At 51.8% G+C, this 22,079-nt stretch overlaps 1 pseudogene; it reads left to right on the top strand.

The window, feature by feature from the left end:
• Positions 1 to 17,633, top strand: part of LOC123142531 (uncharacterized) — a 38,031-nt pseudogene extending 20,398 nt beyond the window's left edge.
• Positions 17,634 to 22,079: the final 4,446 nt, after the last annotated feature.

The following is a 22,079-nucleotide window of genomic DNA, read 5'->3' as shown; positions in this document are numbered from 1 at the left end:
CCGGTTGTCATACTCATCGACATGCAAGTCGTGATTCCTATTACAAGTACATGATCAATCTCATACATCACATATATCATTCATCACATCCTTCTAGCCATATCACATCACATGACACTTGTTGCAAAAACAAATTAGACGTCCTCTAATTGTTGTTGCAAAAATTTTACGTGGCTGCTATAGGTTTCTAGCAAGAACGTTTCTTACCTACGCCAAAACCACAACGTGATATGCAAATTTCTATTTACCCTTCATAAGGACCCTTTTCATCGAATCCGATCTGACTAAAGTGGGAGAGATAGACACCCGCTAGCCACCTTATGCAACTAGTGCATGTCAGTCGGTCGAACCTGTCTCACATAAGCGTACGTGTATGGTCGGTCCGGACAACTTCATCCCACGATGCCGCCGAATCAAGATAAGACTAGTAATGGCAAGTAAATTGACAAAATCGACGCCCACAACAACTTGTGTTCAACTCGTGCATAGAAACTACGCATAGACCTAGCTCATGATGCCACTGTTGGGGATCGTTGCAGAAATTAAAAAAAATTCTACGCATCACCAAGATCAATCTATGGAGTTTACTAGCAATGAGAGGGGAGTGCATCTTCATACCTTTGAAGATCACGATGCGGAAGCATTGCAAGAACGCGGTTGGAGGAGTCGTACACGTAGCGATTCAGATCGCGGCAGAATCCGATCCAAGCACCGAACAACGGTGCCTCCGTGTTCAACACACGTGCAGCCCGGTGACGTCTCCCGCGCCTTGATCCATCAAGGAGGAGGGAGAGGTTTAGGAAGAAGGCTCCAACAACAGCACGACGGCGTGGTGGTGGTGGAGTGGCAGTTCTCCGGCAGGGCTTTGCCAAGCTCACGCGGAGGAGGAGAGGTGTTGGGTAGGGGAGGGGCTGCGCCTTAGATGTGGTGTTGCAGCCCTCCCTCCACCCCTCTATTTATAGGGAGAAGGGGGAAGTGACCTGTCCCCTCTAGATGAGATCTAGAGGGGCGGCGACGGCCAAGGGGGAGGGGCTTGCCCCCAAGCAAGGGGGCGCCCCCCTTTAGGGTTCCCCCCAACCCTAGGCGCATGGGCCCTAGGGGGGATGGCGCCCAGCCCACTTAGGGGCTGGTTCCCTTCCACCTACAGCCCATAAGGCCCTCTGGGGCAGGTGGACCCTCCCGATGGACCCCCGGAACCCCTCCGGTGGTCCCGGTACAATACCGGTATACCCCCGAATATTTCCGGTGACCGTATGATGACTTCCCATATATAAATATTCACCTCCGGACCAATCCGGAACTCCTCGTGACGTCCGGGATCTCATCCGGGACTACGAACAACAATCGGTAATCACATACAAACCTTCCTTATAACCCTAGCGTCATCGAACCTTAAGTGTGTAGACCCTACGGGTTCGGGAATCATGCAGACATGACCGAGACACCTCTCTAGCCAATAACCAGCAGCGGGATCTGGATACCCATGTTGGCTCCCACACGTTCCACGATGATCTCATCGGATGAACCACGATGTCGAGGATTCAAGCAAACCCGTATACAATTCCCTTTGTCAATCGGTACGTTACTTGCCCGAGATTCGATCGTCGGTATCCCAATACCTCGTTCAATCTCGTTTTTGGCAAGTCACTTTACTTGTTCCGTAATGCATGATCCCGTGACTAACTACTTAGTCACATTGAGCTCATTATGATGATGCATTACCGAGTGGGCCCAGAGATACCTCTCCGTCATACAGAGTTGTTGAGGATATAAACCTTAGAGTCACCCGCCCGGAGGAGCCGGGTTACTCATAATGGTCATCGTTGAAGCCCGGCGCCAAGCTTGGAGACGGCCGGCCAAAGATGGGCTTAAGACCCGGATGTGGCTTAAGGCCCGTAGGTACAACTGCTATTATGGTAGAACTTGTAGTGTAAGGCAAGAATAGTTGGGAGTCCAAGCCGGACACTTTTATGAGCCGGCCGGGACTCTGAGAGCTGCTGGGCGTCAACCTCTCTATATAAAGGGACGACCCGGCGGCGGTTCAAGGGCAAGAAAGATCTCGTCGAGAGCCAGGCATAGCAGTTAAGCTCCCTGGTCATCGAAACCCTAATCAATACTACCTCAACTGGACGTAGGCTTTTACCTTCACCATAAGGGGCCGAACCAGTATAACCCTCGTGTTCCTTGTCCCATTTAACCCCTTCAAGCTTCCTAGCTGCGATGGCTCCACGACTAAGTCCTAGCTCGAGGACATCTGCCGTGACAATTCCACGACAGTTGGCGCCCACCGTGGGGCCAGCGCACGGTGGATTTGAGTTCTTGAAGGGCAGCTTCGAAGGGCTCAAGGGATACACTATGGGCCGGATGACTAAGAGTCGTCACGGCAAGCTCTACATCGACGATGCAAGCTGGGGCCCCGACGCCGGCTCAATTGAGTACGGGTACCAGGTCCCCTTCGGCGGAATTCATGTCTTCATTGGCAAGATTGGTGAGCCGGGCCCTGAGCCGGATCTCTGCGCCGATCTCATCGAGACGGCTCAGCGCGCATGACCCGCCCGGGCCCTGCCTGCCCTGAAGCATGCTTTTGTGGGATGTGTCCATGGAGGGCTCTCTGATGGATCAGGATCTGGTGATGAGACGGCCGCCGGCTCTGACGGCGAGTCATCCACAGATGAGTCAAACTCATTGTATCAACTTCAAGACGGCAGGCTCATGGGTGGTTCTGATGGTGACAGTATTCCAGACCCTTTTGAGCCGCCGAGCCGGGTCGGAATCTTCATGGCCGGTGCACAGCCTGTTCAAAACCCTGCCGCCGGGTCAGGAAATCCAGTACCTTCGCCGGCTCAGGTGCTGATGGATCTCACGGACAAGATGACGGCCCTGTTGACTGCCACGGTTGACCCGGCGGACCAAGCTCAGCATGACGCGGAGGTGGCGCAGTTAAAGTTAGATCTAGTGAAAGCCAAAGAGGATCTGGCAGCGGAAGGAATCAGGATGGCTGCGGAGAGGGCGGCTCTCGACGCCCAGACTCAGCTGATTCAGGCGCAGTCCTTCCGACTCACGATGGATCAGAACGCGTCCAATGAGGTCATGAGAAGGAGGCATCAAAAGGCCCAATCTCGACTCCCTCCGGTCTACGATCCTCGAAACCTCTTCAACACGCCAGGTGCAGGGTCTAGTAACCCGCCGGGGATCATAGTGCCCGGGTCTGGGACCCCTGTTCAGCCACAAGTGATGGGGCCTCCCTGGGTGAACCCTGCCCCGCCTCAGTATGTGCCAATACCACCGGGTCATTATGCCAACCCGCTGGAGAACATGGTCGCCGCGGCAGCACGGCTGGCGGCTCTCCCAATTGACGGCGACTCTCCAACGGCTGTTGAAACCCGCCGGGTCCGAGAACTCCTTCAGACAGCGCTGGCGAAGCAAGAGGCGTACTTTACAGCCGGGACAGGATCCACTCAACCCCTCGTCCAGGCCGGAGCCTGAGTTATAGCAGACACATGGTCTCAGCGACCGGCTCAAGTAATGTCCGACGCCATGACCCGCCCCCTGGCCATAGCCCGGCTCATAACGGAGCCTTTCGCGCAGCAGACCAAGATGGAGCGTGGCAAGAGGCGGAGCAGGTGCCTCAGTTGACGGCTTACCAAACACCCCCGGCTTATCCGACGACTCCCATCGACGTGGGTATCCCTACGAGGACAGGAGGTGTCCCTTGTTTGGTGCCGGCTCTCCGCAATGAACGTCTACCCAAGGACTTCAAAGGGCCTAGGAAGGTGCCTAATTACACGGCTGACTTACAACTCGGAGCCTGGATCGAGAGTTACGAGATGGCCATGGAATTGCTGGAGGTCAGTGAAGCCGCGATGGCCAAGTACTTCACCATGATGTTGGATGGGACTGCCGCACTTGGTTGAAAGGGCTACCACCGAATTCCATCGGGTCTTGGGCTGAGTTGAAAGCCCGGTTCATCCAAAACATCAAAGATACCTGTAGGCAGTCTATGTCAATTGTGGATTTGACTAACTGTAAACAGCAGGAGGGTGAGTCTACGACACATTGGGTTCGCCGGGTCAAAGAGATTATACATTCATCTGATAAGATGGATGCCGGCTCTACAGTCTTAATGTTGGAGCAGAATTGTCGCTTCCTGCCCCTGAAGATGAAACTCGGGCGGCTTAAGCGCGACTGCAATGATATGGGTACGCTGATGGCGGCTCTCGTCAAGTACGCCGACTCTGATAGTACCAAGGACCCCGCTTCAGATGATGAAAGGACAGGGAAGGGAAAGAAGAACGGCAATGGCAAGGGTCCTCAGCATAACCCGGGGAACCAAGGAGGTGGCAAGCGTAAAGCCGACGACAGCCTAGAGTTTGTGGCCAATGCCAGCTCGTAGGGCAATAACCAGCAACGCAAGGGGAGGCCACCTCCCCGAGCCGGCGGGTCAGGCCCGACGCTGGAGCAGCTGTTGAATGAGCCTTGTCCAAGGCATGGCTCTAGGGAGAAGTCAGCTACTCATCTATGGAAGGATTGCACAATCATGAAGGCCTTTAAGAATTCCAATGCCTTTAATGGCAACAATGGCCCGGGCGGCGGCTCAGGCGCTGGCGGTTTTCATGGCCCGGGCGGCGGCTCAAATTCTAATCCTCAGAACGGTCAAGGGGGCTTTAATCAGCAGTCTGGCCAGGGTCATCAACAGTAGCATAGGGGCTATCAGACCAACCCAAAGCAGCTTAATGGTGGACAGTATCATGTATTTACCACCAGTCTGTGTAAGCGAGATCAGAAGCTTCATAAGAGGGCCGTGAATGCGGTTGAGCCGGCGGTTCCACGCTATTTAAGATGGTCTGAGCAGCCTATCATGTGGAGTAGGGAGGATCACCCTCCCCGGGTTGATAATCCGGGTCATTTGGCCTTGGTGGTGGCTCCTCAGGTGGGAGGATATAAGTTCACTAAGGTGCTCATGGATGGAGGCAGCAGTATCAACATCCTCTATTATGAGACTTTCCGTCGTATGGGGTTCATTGATAAGAACCTCAGCCAGTCAAACACTATTTTCCATGGTGTGGTACCTGGTAAGTCAGCTTATCCAGTTGGCAAGATCGAGTTGGAAGTGGCCTTTGGAGACGAGTATAACTACAGGGTGGAAAAATTGACCTTTGAGGTGGTCAAGATAAGAAGTCCGTATCATGCCATATTTGGGCGGCCGGCTTATGCCAAGTTCATGGCTCGGCCGTGTTACGTGTATTTACAGCTCAAGATGCCGGGTAAGGTGCTTCGGCGACTCAGACTTGGTGGCTCAACAAGTATCAGGCAAGTGGGACTCCAAGGACCCTCTCATGGCGGCTTATCGCCGTGAAGTTGATGCCATTGCTGGGCACTTTCAGGGTTACCAAGTAGAGCACATCGATCGCAGGAAGAACGAGGCGGCTGATGCTTTAAGCCGGCTGGGCTCTCAGCGAAAACCGGTGCCGCCTAATACTTTCCTGGACATTTTGCATCACCCTTCGGTTAAGTTGCCTACAGAGGAAGACTTGGTTGTCCCTGACTCGGAGGCACAATTGGTGGCGGCTCTCCACATCATCCCGGACTGGACAGTGCCCTATCTGGCTTACATGACCCGGGAAGATTTGCCTGAGGATGAAACTTTGGCCAGACAAATAACCCAGCGATCTAAGTCAATGGTTGTTATCAATGGTGAGTTGCATCGCCGCAGTGTTACGGGAGCGTTCCAGTGTTGTGTCTCCCCTGAGGAAGGTCAAGAGATCTTGCGTGAGATTCATGAAGGGGATTGTGGCCATCATGCCGGCTCAAAATCCCTTGTGGCCAAGGCTTTTCGTCATGGTTTTTATTGGCTGACGGCTCACGCTGATGCGGAGGACTTGGTCAGTAAATGTGATGGTTGCCAGAGGTTCTCGCGACGGGCTCATGTGCCGGCTCAGGAGCTGAGGATGATACCGATCACTTGGCCATTTGCGGTCTGGGGGCTTGATATGGTTGGGCCTTTTAAAAGGTCCAAGGATAAGAAGACCCACCTCTTGGTGGCAGTTGACAAATTCACAAAGTGGGTTGAAGCAGAGCCAGTTAGCAAGTGTGACGCAGCCACGGCGGTTCAGTTCATGAAAAGGGTGATCTTTCGCTTTGGCTTTCCACACAGCATTATAACTGACAATGGTACCAATCTATCCAAAGGCGCCATGGAGGAGTTTTGTCAACGAGAGCATATTCGACTTGATGTTTCATCAGTGGCTCACCCTCAATCCAATGGTCAAGCTGAGAGGGCTAATCAGGAGATTCTGAAAGGCATCAAGCCCCGGCTTTTGGTCCCTTTGCAACGGACGCCGGATTGTTGGGTGGAGGAGTTACCCTCCGTGTTATGGAGCATCAATACTACTCCTAACAGGTCTACGGGTTTCACACCTTTCTTCATGGTTTATGGAGCGGAAGCAGTCCTCCCCAGTGACATCCGTCATGACTCGCCTCGAGTGGTGGCTTATGTTGAGGCGGATAATGAACAGGCGCGCCAAGATGCTCTTGACTTGTTGGACGAACAGCGTGATGTGGCAGCAGCTCGCTCAGCAATTTACCAACAAGACCTGCGCCGTTATCACAGTCGCCGGGTTAAATCCCGGGTCTTCCAGGAGGGAGATTTGGTGCTCCGGCTCATCCAAGATCAAACAGATGCGCACAAGCTATCCCCGCCTTGGGAAGGACCCTTTGTGTCACGACCGGTTTTCTAATAAAAATATTTATTGAGAAACCGATCCCTTTTACGGACCAGTAGAGAAGAATCCTTCTCACTGGTAGACAATTTCTTGATCACAGAAGAAAAAACCAGGAGTACTAAATATAATACAAGGTTGAGCGGAGACTGCTCAACAATTTATTACAAGCACGCCGATAATACATAAAGGCGGATAGGGTGGCATAACTACTGACTCACAATAAAAACGGTGGTGGATATGTCACAGCGAAGTGGGTGACATGACTCCTGCATCTAACAACTCCTCGAACGTCGGAGTGAGGCTCGAGGATTCTTGTAGAGGGTGGAGGAAGCGTATATAATACAAGTGACCAATATCCTGGATCGCACGGGACTGACTGGGACTCCTCTAGGCGTCGGACTCACTATCAAACTCTTCATCCATGAGATCGCCTTCGTCAACATCTGGCCAAATCAACAAGCCAGGTGAGTAATATGAAAGTACTCGCAAGACAGTTCGGACATAAGATATAACAAATGTAAACATGATGCACATGGACAGATTAATAGAGCGCACTCAGACAATGGGATAGCAATGCATGGGAAATAAAAGGGAAGTCGGGCAGTAGTCCTCCCGAAAATCCCAAAGTAATACTGAAGGCCAATCGAGTGTCTGAATGACTCCTCGAACGGATACAGATGAAATAACAATGCCGCAGTCGGGCGTCAAGGCAACACCACATAAAGGGCTTATAATGGAATATAAATGACAGTGCGTGCCACAGTCGGACGTCTGAGCGACATCACATAAAGGGCTTATATCAAAAGTAAATGACGAGCGTGCCACAGTCGGACGTCTGAGCGACATCACATAAAGGGCTTATATCAAAAGTAAATGACGAGCGTGCCACAGTCGGACGTCTGAGCGACATCACATAAAGGGCTTATATCAAAAGTAAATGACAAGAGTGCCACAGTCGGACGTCTGAGCGACATCACATAAAGGGCTTATATCAAAAGTAAAGGACAAGAGTGCCACAGTCGGACGTCTGAGCGACATCACATAAAGGGCTTTATATTTCATAACTTGATATTTCGGCAGCTCATGAATTTAAATCATTTCAAGGGAATATTCAGGTACGAGATAAATAACAGGTTAGTCCATCCACAGGAATAATAATTCAACCGGGTTTACCACTCAAACTTGTTCACCGGGGATTTTACCACGGAGACTGACATAGGGACTGACATGGATATGGATATACTGGCCATGGTCCTTGACCATGGACACGATGACTCGGAAGGAATTGACTCTGCAGAGTTTGTACTATTTAACCACAGCCAACGGATTTCAGTAGTCACAAGGGACTAGTTCCGTTTACGGTGTTTTAGGAGAAACACATCTAACCAGTACACACCCATTCAACGTTCCGATGCCAGGAATCACCCTCGGCAACGTTCAAGAAAAACTTTGAGACGGGGAGGCTACAACCTCGCGTAGCATGGGATCAAATTTATACCGCGCGCTCTAAGGGGTGCCCCCCTCTCGGTCCCAACCGGAAACACCCATGCCCCCTGACCGGATGACTGGCTTTAATCCAGGGCCATGGAACCTTCATCCCGGCCCCTCTATTTGGTGTGTACAAGGAAAGAGGTTAGCAACTTACTAAACCGTATTCTTTGCAGAAAACATGTGGTAGCACGAAAGGGGAAGAACGATAACGTGGTTCAGTTCACGTTAACGTCGGAGTTTATCGGGTGACATAAGATTGGCATGCTACGACAATACCATCTTACTACCTTTCATGTCACCACATGATCAGGTCATCTCTCATCGAAGATCACAGTAACTTCGAAAACACAAGGTTAGTTGCCTTGCATGCAACGTAATACTCACCGATGCTCATATGCCATGCACAAACCATTCAAGCAAACATGCAAAACACCTATCATATCAAAGGTTCAAACATGCTTGCCTGGTTCGGAGAAGTCGGAGTCTAGCTCGGCGAAGTTTGCGGCTCCGTCACCTCCTCCGGAACCTACGGTATAACGAAACCATATACTAACGTGAAAATCGTTGCGTGCATAAAAATTGTTCCAAAATTTTTCCAAATAAATACTATAAAAAACTAGACAAAAATATAAGACTGACAGAAAAAGAATCAATCAAAAAGCATCTTTTATTAAAAAGATATAAGGGTTTTAGTCCAAGGACTGATCTGTGATGAAACAGAAAAGATCCAGGGACTTGTTTGAGAAAACAGAAAACGGTTCGGTAGGAAATACGTTAGCCCAAGGGGAAAACACATTTTGCCTGAAGGCGCTTTCAGAAAACGGTTCGAGGGAGAAAGGAGAGAGGCTGACGGGGGGGTCCCACCCGTCAGGTTCAAAACTCCCAACGGAGTTCGCCGGCGCCCGAAGGCTGCGGTGGTCGCCGGTGTTGAACCACGGCGAGGCAGAGAGATCGGAGGGTACCAACAGGTTCAGGGTGTTCTTCCGCGTCGGTGGGTGGTGGACTTGGCCGTCGGAGAGCACCACGTCGACGGCAACACTATCTCCGGCGGACGGTGGTTCGGGCGATGGTGGAGTACTCCGGTGGGTGCTGCAAACTCCAAATTGATGCGCGGGTCAGAAGAGTGGAAGCACTAGGAGACTACTGGCATGAGCTGAGAGGTAGGGGTGCACGCACGGGGGTGAATCGAGCTGGGTCCCGAAGCGGGTCGAGGCGGCCGGAGCTGGGGAAGAAGATTCCCTCGAGGGCTGCCCAGTGGGCTTGGCGTGGTACTGGTGGTGTGCAGAGGTGGTGCGGGTTCGAGTTCGAGCTCGGGGCCTCCTTTTATAGGCGATCCGAGGGGGTGGCCGTGAACGGGATAACACCGGCGAGAAATTACGGTGAGGCAGAGGTTGGGCAGGGGGTTTAGGCGGCTAGGCATCACCGTGGAGGATCACTGGTGCCATTCCTCCGCTAAACCTTGGTCGGGCTTGGTGTAATACGCCGGTCCTCGACGGAACGGCCGTACGGGCACGGCGGCGACAGGGAGCGCGCTCCGCGCCTACCAGTTCACGACGACGGACTGCAGCGTGCACGGGTGAATGGATGGCCACGCGGTGGCCTCTGGTGGCTTGGGCGGCGCTGGACGGCGCCGTCCAACGCTGTGCCTCTCTGGCAGCCGCAAAGGGCGCTGCTGCCGTCGCTCACGGGGTGGCGCACCTCCTCCTGCTCGTCGCCGATGCCCGCAAGCTTCCAGGCGATCGTGCGGCGCAGGGATAAGAAGGAAGCACAGGGCGCACGGCGCCACCGCGGCTACTGGCGAGATTGAGAAGGGGTTCTGAAGAAAACGACAGTGGCTCACTGAAACTGTATCTCTGAACTTCTGAACTTGACAGTGCCCTTCAGGTGTTCGACGAAATGATTTGGCATGAAGAAAGTTTTTTCTGGAGCTGGGACTTGGTGAGGTGACCTCTCAATGTATCCAGAGGTTGCCTGAATTTTCTCAGATTTTTAGGAGGAGAAAACAAATGAATTTCATCAAATTTGGCAAATATGGTCCAAACTTGCAGCAAGCACAATTTGAAATATTTGAACTGGAGACCAGTGGATTTTCATGGATCTTGGTTGAGGGCTCTAAGGACTAGCCAGGGAAATATGTTTCGAGGCCAAACTCAAAGTAGAAATGGTAGTTCCTTTGTAAATCTCCAAGAGCTAAAGTAGAAGGCAGAAAATATTTTTGATAAGAAATAAATGGAAGAAAAATCATGGGGAGGTTCAACTTGCTGGATTTGAAGTATACCTTGACACAAAGATGGGGGAAAGGCTTTTGGGAGGGGATTTCCACTCATGTCATGGCAAGAGTAGTTTTTGAAAGGGAAAAGGATCACTCCAAATGCCATAGGCTATTTTAAAAAGATTTTCAAAAGCTTTGCCCAAATGAAAAACATTTGTGTTGAGTCCACATAAGATGGAAAAACCTCCAAGACCAAAAATCAAGTCTTGGGTGAATCCAAACAAAATACTTGTCATAAAAGAAAATCTTTGAGAGGGAGAATTCTTTAGAAGAAAATTTTAAATAACATCCCTCAACTCAAATAAAAGTTTGAAAAAGCCAAATAAATTTTTTGGGTGTCACACTTTGTGGTCAGAAAGAACTTGCACAACGGGTCATATTACCTCATTGACATTCGGGAGCATAAAGATTCACGCAAGTCGGAGGAGGAGACCCGTCGGCCGTGGAACATAGCTCAGCTTCGGCCTTATTACACTTGAGCCACTGGCTCTCATAATGTACATATTTCTTTAAGCCATGTATATATTATGATAAGCAATAAAGCAGGACCTCTGTCCCTTTTCTCCTCCAAAGGTAAAAGTGTTGTCTCCATTACAAGATCACATGGTAACTTGGAGGTGGGTCCGGCTTATGATCACTTGGGGGCTTCCTGTTCAAACATAGGTCGTATTCGAACCAAAGAGAACATAGCTGTCGATACCCATTTGATTGGCAAAGTGCTGAGCTCATTGGGGAGTTTTCTTTGATCATATTTGAATCATAGCTCAACCCCCTTTGGGAACCGACGTGGATCGTATTCGAATCAGCGTCGTTAAACAACTTTTAAGGTCATTTGGGGGCTTCCTGTTCAAACATGGGTCGTATTCGAACCAAAGAGAACATAGCTGTCGGTACCCTCTTGATCGGCATCGCCAAACCCACTGGGGGCTTTATGATCGCATTCGAATCTTAGCTTAACCCCTTTGGGACGGGTCTCTGGTCGTATTCGAACCAGAAGCCCCTGAGTTTTTGATTTTCTGATTTACAACAAGTTCTTCTTATTGTTTCAATAGTATGCACGGCGGTTCTCACTCTGCCGGCTTAACTTTGATTCACAGTGATAATCACACAATCAGCATTATCAAGACTGGTAAACCGGAGTTGAGGTACCAACCTTATTATCCGGGTTATATAAACCGGAAGTATACTTGAAGGCCTGTAAGTGTGTTATTACGGTTATATCAAGGATATAATTTAGGACCAGTCTCTCATAACTTAGATTTATATTCTGGGTTATATGTGTCAGACTATGATTCTCAGTGCGGTAAGCCGCCTAGAGACTTGTGATTTGTTCTTCTATGCAGGATAGTTAAAGACAACTATTTGAGCTTAAGGACGATGAATGATCAATTATGACCCGGAGGAACATAAGGCAGCAACTTCAATGGAATTAAGCATTCAGCATGTGCACGATGGCATGACAAGGTTAAAATGTTGATCCTACTCTATTACAAGACTCCCAGAGTCCAAAAGATGAGGCATTGTTTTCAAATGTAGTCATGAGCCGCCTACAAGTTAAGATGCTTGTCGGGTTGAAGCTTCCGGCTCATCCCTCTCCGCTCCTCCGGCTGTTCCCATGACTTGGAAGGTTGACGATTTCCAGTCAATGCCGCTCAAAGCTTCGAATTGAGCCTCCTCGTCAATTAACCCGGCCGGGTTAATGTCTGGGGCAAAAGTGTGCTTACGAGTCGGCGGGACCAAGCTGACGGCTTCGTAACGCGGAGTAGGGATCCTCTGATTCTCTGCATCGTAGCCTGGCTGGTACTTTGTCAGATCAGTGTCATTCCCAATCAGGGTGGCCACCGGGCGCACGATCTTCACACAGGCAGCAAAGTCCTTTTGGTAGAAAGGGGTGCCGTCTTCCTTCAAGCTGGGATAGCCAAGTGCAATGTCCGTCGGGTCTAGCTCTGGAAGGAAAGCCTTGGCCCGGCTCAGAGCAGCTATGGCTCCGGCTCTTGCGGAGGCCCGTCGCAGCTCTTGGACACGCTGAGGAAGAACGGCAAGCCGGCGAAGAACTTCCGCCAGGTGAGTCGGAACCTCGTTTGATAGGGCCACCACGGCTAAAGCACGATGTGACCCGGTGTAGAGTTGCTCCACCAGGGTGTACACGGCCTTCAGCTTGGTCAGCATGTTCTGGTTGAGGTTGGCGCTTCTGGGGCCTGGTTAACAGAGTAAGATAAGCCGCTGGCAATGATGGGAGTTACGAGAGATAAAGATTATAAACTTGACGAAAGCCGGTGGAATGACTTACCGAAGATTGCGGCGACCATCTGTGACACGTGGCGCTTTAAGCCAGAGAGTTCGGCGGTTCTCTCCGTCAGAGCCTTCTCCGCCTGTTCGGCCCGGCTCACCAGAGTAGCCTTTTCTTCGGCCCAAGTCTTCCTTTCAGCTTCAAAGTTCTTCTTCAGCTTCTCTTGAGCAGCAATACTGGACTCAAATTTGGCGTTGGCCTTCCGGGTCTCAGTTTCCTGCGTCTTCAGGTGGGTCTTCAGATCAGAGATGTCAGCTTCAAGCTTCTTGCAAGCAGCCTGCACAATTTCCGGGTTATAATATGAACAGTTACTATGCAATTTTAAAGTCCCAAGCGCTTTCCAAGCAAAGACACTTGGCACTTGGGGGCTAATGCATGTTGAAAGTCTTTATCTACAAATTACCGGTTCATGGAAGTAAGCCGGAAGTTAAGTCTACCACATATTCTATCATAAAGTAGTAGACTTGGGGGCTAGAGTACGATAAAGAGGATTATGCAGTAAGCTGTAGAGTGGTACCTCAGACTTCTGCTGTATCTGCTTCACCATGTCGATCTCCAAGTCCCGGCTGCTGTGCACTTGATTGACATAGCCGGAGATGATCTCTCCAATGCTCAGGTTGGTGTAGTCGGTGACGTCCAGCTTGGCCCGGTGGCGCTCTAGCAACTCCTCCTTCGCAGAACACTTAGCCAGCGCAGTGGGTCTCCCCAGCTCGACAAACTCCGTCCGGGTGATTACCATGTCCGGTTCATCGGCCGGCTGAGCCGGGCTGGAGATATCCGGGTTGGTGGAAGTCTCCATGGCCGGCTCATCAGTTGGAATGGTGGCATCAGGAGCAGGAGTAGCTGGCGGCTCTTGAACTAAAACCTCCGGCTCAGGCAAGACCGTCTCTTCGACCGGCTTATTCTTCTTTGCTCTTTTACTGAGCTTTGCTTGAGCACTGAAAGGACACAAGGTTAGTACAAAAAGTATGAGTAAAGATAAGCACAACAAGAAAGGATCATCATTACCCAGGTATGGTCTTGAAAGCCGGAAGGTTCGATTGCATAGAGTCGCCAGAGGAGGGTGAAGTTTCCTGATAATTTGAATCGGAAGAATTGAGCGGTTGACGTATAACACCCGCCAAAGGATGAAAAGGATATAAGTTGGATATAACCTCGGTTCGGCGCTTCCTTGACACCTCAGGTAACCCAGAGGAGAGATCAGCATCCTTGTTGGTCCAGGTGTGTCGCCGGCTCTCATGAATCTGTTGCTTCAAAAGAAATTGAGGATCTTGATAAGCTAAAGGATGTGAAAATCTTACTTTCCGGGTTACTCTTCGGACTTTCAGCCTTGGCAAGGGCTCCGAGTCGGAGGAAAGTGTCATTACCTCTTCAATCACTGGGTTACTTGCTCCGGTGTCATCCTGCTGATGAACAGTATTGATAAGGTGGACAGAAATAAACAAGAAATACAACAAGAGCTTACAGATTCAGGGGTTACCTCTGACTCGGAGTTGTCACTCAGTTGAAGCAGCTCTGAGGCAGTAGGCCTGCTTCCCTTCTTGCGGGGAGCGGCTCTCTTGGCGGCTTTCTTAGCCTTCCTGGCCTTGTTGGCCGCCTCATGGTCATACTTGACCTTCCAGAATTTATCATCAGCCTGAAAAATACAATGATGATTTCTTAAGGTTCAGATGAAAATTATCTAAAGGAGAAAATAAGATGTTCAGATCAGCGGCTTACCGCTGGGGCCGGGTTGGTCTTGCAGAAGGGGCTTAAGCCGGTCCTCCCATAGTCTTCCAAGCTCTCATTCAAGAGGGCCTTGGTCATGTCTTCGGCAACGTCTTCGGGAAGATCGTTGCGGCTGTGTCGCAGGGGGTCATCTTTCCGGCCCGTGTAATCACACATGAAGCCGGGGCGGCGGCTCAAGGGGATCACCCGCCACGAGATCCAGACCCAGACCAGATCAATGCCATTGAGGCCATTTCCCAGGAGAGCCTTGATTTTGTTGATGGTGGGGATCAGAGGTTGGCGCTCCGCCTGAGATAGCTTGTCTGACAGAGGGTGAGTTGGTTCCAGACGCGAGGGACGAAAGCCGGGCAGCGGGCTCTCGTCAGCCGGCGAAGTGTCCTGGCAGTAGAACCACGTCTGGTTCCACTCCTTTGGGTGGCTTGGCGGCTCGGCGTAAGGAAAAAGGCAGTCTCTCCGGCGTTGAATGGAGATTCCACCATGTTCCAGGCTCGGTCCGTTGGCGCACTCATTCTGGCGGTTCAAATAGAATAGCTCTCTAAAGAGCAGAAGGCTGGGCTCCTCTCCAAGGTAGACTTCGCAGAATACTTGGAAGTTGCATATGTTTGACACGGAATTGGGTCCTATGTCTTGTGGCCGCAGATCAAAGAAATTCAGCACATCTCTAAAGAACTTTGAGCCGGGCGGTGCGAAGCCCCGGCTCATGTGATCAGCAAAAATTACCACCTCCCCGTCCCTTGGCTGTGGTCTCTCCTCTGATGGGTCAGGGGCACGGTAAGGACATGACGTCCTTCTTGGGCAGGTAACCCGTCTTCACAAAATCCGCTAAGGTCTCGTCGGTGACGTTGGACCTCATCCAGTTGCATGTGATGGGTGCTTTGGGAGCTTTGGGAGGCATGGTGAAAGTCGGAAGCCTATGATAAAAGGAAATGTCCGGTTTAATTATAAGCCGGAGGAAATTTTCAGTTCAATGTTTAAAGTGGCGGCTTATGGAGGGGCCTAATGACATATAGCTAAGTGCATCGGGTTATCTAAGCTGCTGGAGGTATTGAGAGTAATTCAATTGTCTGCAGCTTTGTCGTAAATGAGCCAGAAAGTTTCATGGCGCGTGGCTTCTTTTGAGCCGGAAAGTTTTACGGCGCGTGGCTTCTTTAAGCCGGAAATGTAAGCCGCCATGACTCAGCAAATGCAGTTTTTTACTAAGTGTGGTGAAAACAGGTTTCACACATCGCAGTAACTAATTTGGATCAAAATGGTCGACTAAAGAGGAAAGTTTCTAGACCAAAAACAGACGCAGAAGAAGTTTGCGGGTTCGAACGGAGCCTCTATGCAGTAAAAGGAGATCTATGTACATTGGAAACGGGCGTGAAACAACTACTGCAGCAGTTCTATACAGTCTAAGATCAAGAAAGGTGGTAAAAATCAAATCTACCGAGAACTCGCGAAGAACGGTGAAGAACACGGGAAGAACAGCAAGAACCTAATGAGGATCTACTCTATGGAGTAGCGATGGCTTACGGGTGCTGGTGAGTCGCGGAGGTCGCCGCCGTTTTCTCTGGACATGACAGGTTGATGCAGCGGCCGGAGTTGGTGAGGACGTGGAGACCCACGACGGCGGCGGCGATGGAGCTCGAGCGGGAGAACAGTGGCGAGAGGAGGAAGACGAGTGGCTGGAGGCTCAACGGGCCGGGCTATTTATAAGGTGAGGCTCATAAGTGGGCGCGAGAAACGAGGAGGCCACGGCGCGGTTATCTCACCATAAAAACGCCTCGATTTTCGGGATGGCAGTAAAGATAAGATCCGTTGTGGATATGGTGGAGTAAAAAATGGACTTAATGGAAGATGACGTCACGGCGGATTACCCGGAATCCAGAAGATGACGTCACGCCGGGTGATGGCCTTCACACAATTGTAAGCCGGAGATTTTCTGTCGAAAGGATTGAAGATTGACATGAGCCGGCTCAAATCAATCTGGGGCCTAATGTTGAGGATATAAACCTTAGAGTCACCCGCCCGGAGGAGCCGGGTTACTCATAATGGTCATCGTTGAAGCCCGGCGCCAAGCTTGAAGACGGCGGGCCAAAGATGGGCTTAAGACCCGGAGATGGCTTAAGGCCCGTAGTTACAACCGCCATTATGGTAGAACTTGTAGTGTAAGGCAAGAATAGTTGAGAGTCCGAGCCGGACACTCTTATGAGCCGGCCGGGACTCTGAGAGCTGCTGGGCGTCAACCTCTCTATATAAAGGGACGACCCGGCGGCGGTTCAAGGGCAAGAAAGATCTCGTCGAGAGCCAGGCATAGCAGTTAAGCTCCCTGGTCATCGAAACCCTAATCAATACTACCTCAACTAGACGTAGGCTTTTACCTTCACCGTAAGGGGCCGAACCAGTATAACCCTCGTGTTCCTTGTCCCGTTTAACCCCTTCAAGCTTCCTAGCTGCAATGGCTCCACGACTAAGTCCTAGCTCGAGGACATCTACCGTGACAATTCCACGACAAGAGTGACAAATCCCAGTCTCGATCCGTGCCAACCCAACAGACACTTTCAGAGATACCTGTAGTGCACCTTTATAGCCACCCAGCTACGTTGTGACGTTTGGTACACCCAAAGAATTCCTACGGTATCCGAGAGTTGCTCGATCTCATGGTCTAAGGAAATGATACTTGACATTAGAAAAGCTTTAGCAAACGAACTACACGATCTAGTGCTATGCTTAGGATTGGGTCTTGTCCATCACATCATTCTCCTAATGATGTGATCCCGTTATCAATGACATCTAATGTCCATGGTCAGGAAAACGTAACCATCTATTGATCAACGAGCTAGTCAACTAGAGGCTCACTAGGGACATGTTATGGTCTATGTGTTCACACATGTATTACGATTTCCGGATAACACAATTATAGCATGAACAATAGACAATTATCATGAACAAGGAAATACAATAATAACCATTTTATTATTGCCTCTAGGGCATATTTCCAACAGGAGCGTCGTCAACGGCCGGGTATTAGCTTCTTTTATCGTATGCTTAATGTTACTCGCTTTAGCCATCTTACCCCACACGTGCAATACACTCACCACACACACCTATTCTGGATTACTTTTCTGCCAATTATTGTTAGGCCTAATGAACTGCTAGTTGAGTCTGCCCTAAACCACTGCTTTTCGATCAAACAAGATTTTCTTGCAGTCAAAGTTCATGAGCATATTTTCAAGTCTGGCATCTTCTCCCGCTCAATCAAAATTCAAATCCTCAAGTATGGGTCCCTTGATTTTGAAGGGTTTCGGCTCTTTCTCTTTGACCAGCTAGAACCGGCCGTTGATCACTGCAGTCGCTTCATTCATAATTATAACAAGTTCGCATACCCTACCCTGCCCCCTCGATCGGATTCCATCCTTGGCCCTTTTGATCACCAGCACTTGCATGTCCTTGCACCTCAGCAGCCCCCTGCGGTCGCGCGCTTGCTGCATGACCGGCCTGCCCCGCATGCACCTATGGCCCACTGCATGCATAATGATGGCCGTGCGGCGCCCCCAGACACACCAAATCTTGCAAAAGATCCATACGCTATGTCTGATTCGGCACATGCGGGCGGAGATGGCGCGCGGCCCCAGGACCCCCTCCCTGTCTCTCTGTCTGTGCCAAATTTGGACGACCCGCTTGCCCGCCCCGCGTCTAATCCGGGCTCCGCCGCGCCGCCCCTGTCTCCCCACACGCGGCCCCGGCGACCGCATCAAAAGAGAATCTTGCGTTGGGAACCGATGAGGCAGAGAGATCATGTGCTCGCCCGTCGCTGCAGCTCTCCCACGCTGCCTCTGATCAACATCTAGACCCCATCATCACGCCTAATCACCCCCTACAGCCTACTCCGGCCGCTCGATCACCACGCCACAGCCCGCCGTCCCCTCGCCCACTGACACACGCAACGTGTCAAGCCGCCCTGACGGCGGATATGTCACCTATACGGACCAACAACAACACGACGATTTCATACAGAGATGCTCTCCTCTCCTCCCCCCCCGCCCCCAGCCATCCACAGCCTCACCCCCCTATATAACACATCGACGCCTCCTTCCTCCTCATCTGCACTCTCGCACTCCTCCACCCACCCAAAGGAAGAGGCGCTGCTTCCGGTGCCTTGCCTTAGATCACTGTGTAGAGACCTGCCGCGACCCCGTCCGCTGCGCTCGCTGTTGGCGGAGCGGCCACCTTAGCAGTGACTGCAGGTACAGGAGAATCTGCCCATTCTTTCCTCCTCTTCCAGATGCATTCTCTTCTAGACCTAATCCAGCATTTTGCACTCGCAGCATGGACTCCGCAGGCTCCTCTTCGACGGCGGCTTGCGCTTCGCGTACGCTCATGATCGGAGACGTCCCCATCATCCTCTCTGAGCCGTTCCCCGCGCTCCGCGTCCCCTCTCCCTTCATCCTCCATGGCGTTCCTGTCAACGCCAACAGGGCTCCCCTCCCCCTCCTCGCCGCCACACACCTCTGCACCTCCACCCAGACCCACCTCCCCCCTCCCAACTACCAATCACACGCACACTTTCCGTTCGACACCCAGGAGCTGCGAGATCATCTCTCCGACGTCTTCCTCGCCTCCCAATACACTAGAACCACCTCTCACGTCTCGGAAACTGACTCCGATGATGAACCGCCCCGCCCGGTTCATGAGGCTGGGCTGCTGCCTCCTTATGGAGATATGCCTCTAGTCGTAGCTCCACCATGCCTAGTTCACTGCCCGCGCCGCTTCACTTTCGTTCACCTACAGAACCCAGACCCTAACCCCACCCCCTCATCCGCCGAGCCATCCAGCACACTTGCAGCAACCCCGCCTTTATCATGGGCGGATCATGGCGGGGGATAGCCTGCCTCACCTTCCACACGCCTGCTGCACGCAATGACGTGGTCAGTCACAGCCCAATAGAGTTTGAAGGAAACGTAGTCACTATAGAGCCTGTCGAGCACGTTGACCACTCCATTGTTGTGTTCACTGACCTCGCGGAAGTTGAGGTCTCTGAGTTCCCGCACGAGCTCTGGCACAACAACGGCATACGCTTCGCCCTGGCCTTCCTTGGCGACGTCTGTGCCGTTGATGATTTCTGTCTCCATGGCATCGACTACACCTCGGTCCGCGCCCTCGTGCTTCTCCAATCAGGCAAACCAGCTCCTCCAGGCATTGTCATCCAACTCCCACCCATCAATGAGATCAAAATAGCCAAAGTAGTTGAGGTTTCTCGCTGGCACCACGGGTGATGGCGCCAACCCTTTCGGTGGTAACTCCTCCGACGGTGACTCTGCGCCGCTCTCTCAGCGTGCCTCACCACGCCCGCTCTCCCCTGACCACCTTGACCCTATCGTCTTCATGGTCCGTGCGGGCTGGCGTGCTGACCCATCCTACGGCGGCACTAGGCCGGTTGCTCCCCGTGCGCCTGTCGCATCTCCTGACTCTGACACAGGTAGATCTGCTCTGGCCTCACCTTTTCCACCCCATGGAACCATGCGTCAACCACTCATCATTTCCGACGACGACTCAGCTGCTTCGGAGGACATGCACGCCCCGCTCCTGCATGGCGTGGCCTCAGATTCGCTGGACGCGGCACATGCACCACCTCGTGTCGTAGATGCCCCACCTGTCATCTGCCTGGCTACTCAGGTGGGCTCCGTGATGCCACCTAGACCGATCGCTGGATTGCCAGCCGCTCCACTGCCTGCAGGCCCGCTAGTGTTCATGCCACCTGTTGATGCCTCTGCTGCCCCCCCCCACCTTCACGTTTTCCGCTGGTGAGTCATCAAGTGCAAATGGTAACCCCTCAACCCCTCCTACGCTCAATCAACCAAATCTTTTGCCCTCTGATACTCTGCCGCTGACCGACGTCGCCATGGATGCAGCTCTTCCTCTGCAGGACCTGGACACCCATGAGTGCACCATTCGCAAGGAGTGCCGTAAGACGGCACGCGACCAATCCTACTCCAAGGACAAGCTGTGTCGGAGCGCGAGGCTGGCTGGCTGGCAAGGAGGCCAAGTACTCTCCTGTGCTCGCCAAGGCCAAGGCAGCTCGCCTCTCTGCTGTTGACGTGGATACGGCCATTGGCTGTGCCATCCAGGAGGCCCGCCTCCACGAGCCCGATGCCCCTCCTGCCTCCGCCGAAGACCTAGCGGCCATTGCGCTGCACTGTGGCGCCGACGACGGTCAGCTAGATGCCATCCTTGGATCCGAGGCCTCTGCCTCTGGTGACGACGAGGCTCCATGATCTGCTCTCTTCGCATTCCTGGCCCGTCGGCGCGCTCCCGTCCGCCTCCGCTACCCTTAGTCTCACCGCATGTCGCTGCTGTCATGCTGTACTTTTGGTTGCTGCAACCTCTGTCGCTTGCACCAGTGCTACTCTTGCTCTCACCCGTAGCTTTTGTGTATGTACGCCAGTTGTACCCCGGCTCTGGCCACTGGTGTTTGAATGTTTTTAATGAGTAATGACGCCTTCTCAATCTGCTCCTGGAATGTACGTGGTCCTGGTGATGATGATAAATGCTCCGATGTTCTCTCCGAATTGATAGCGATTAAGCCACACATTACCCTCTTGCAAGAATCAAAACTCGACACTCTCTCTGACCTCAAACTAAGATCCTTCTTGCCACGACAACTCGACTAAGCGTTCTCGTTACCAGCTGTGGGCACCGCGGGTGGCACCATCTCTGCCATCAACTCTGCCTCTTTTCAAGTTGTTTCCTACTCACACCTAACCTTCTCTTCCACCCTAATCTTACAATCAACTGCGTGCGCCCACCACATTGCCATCACAAATATCTACGCTCCCTCGTCACGGTCACTCAAGCAAGCCTTCTTAAACGAACTCTCATCTATCTCACAACGAGACGACACCCCCTGGATTATCGTTGGTAACTTCAACCTTATCTACTTCCCCTCTGATAAAAACAATCCCGCATTCCGCCACGCCGAAGCCAATGCGTTCAACCAAACCCTAGATGAATTAGCTCTCATAGATTTGCCCCTACTTGATCGCAGGTACACCTGGTCAAACAACAGAGCCACCCCCACCTTAGAACGGATAGATCGCGCTTTCTTTAACCTAGCATGGGCTGACGCCTTCCCTAACACCTCGCTATACTCTCATACTCGTTTCACGTCCGATCACGTCCCCCTCCTCATCCACGTCACCACTACCATCCCATGATCCAGTTTCTTTAAATTTGAGGCTGGATGGGCCAACTTCCGGCCTTGTGGCGATATTGTCAGCCAAATTTGGGCCTCACGGCCCACATCACCACCCAACGCTGATGCCTCTCTCGTCGTCGCGCTCAAAAAAATCTCGTATCAGTCTAAAAAATGGGCACGTTCTCGTATCCCACCCCCCTCCGCGAAGCTCGTTGCCAAGCTGCAATCACCGCCTTAGACCTTGTCGAGGAAAATAGGACCCTACCTCAACCAGAATCTCTCACTCACAAAATCATTGTCTCCATCCTCAAATGCACCATCCAGGAGAAAATGACATACTGGCGATGGCGTGCTAAAGTATCACGCGCCATCCACGGCGGAGAGAATACCAAGTTCTTC

The sequence above is a fragment of the Triticum aestivum genome, chromosome 6D, assembly GCF_018294505.1.
Source record: "Triticum aestivum cultivar Chinese Spring chromosome 6D, IWGSC CS RefSeq v2.1, whole genome shotgun sequence".
Lineage (NCBI taxonomy): Eukaryota > Viridiplantae > Streptophyta > Magnoliopsida > Poales > Poaceae > Triticum > Triticum aestivum.
Note: the sequence above shows the minus strand (reverse complement) of the source record. Positions and strands in the feature narration are given on the sequence as shown.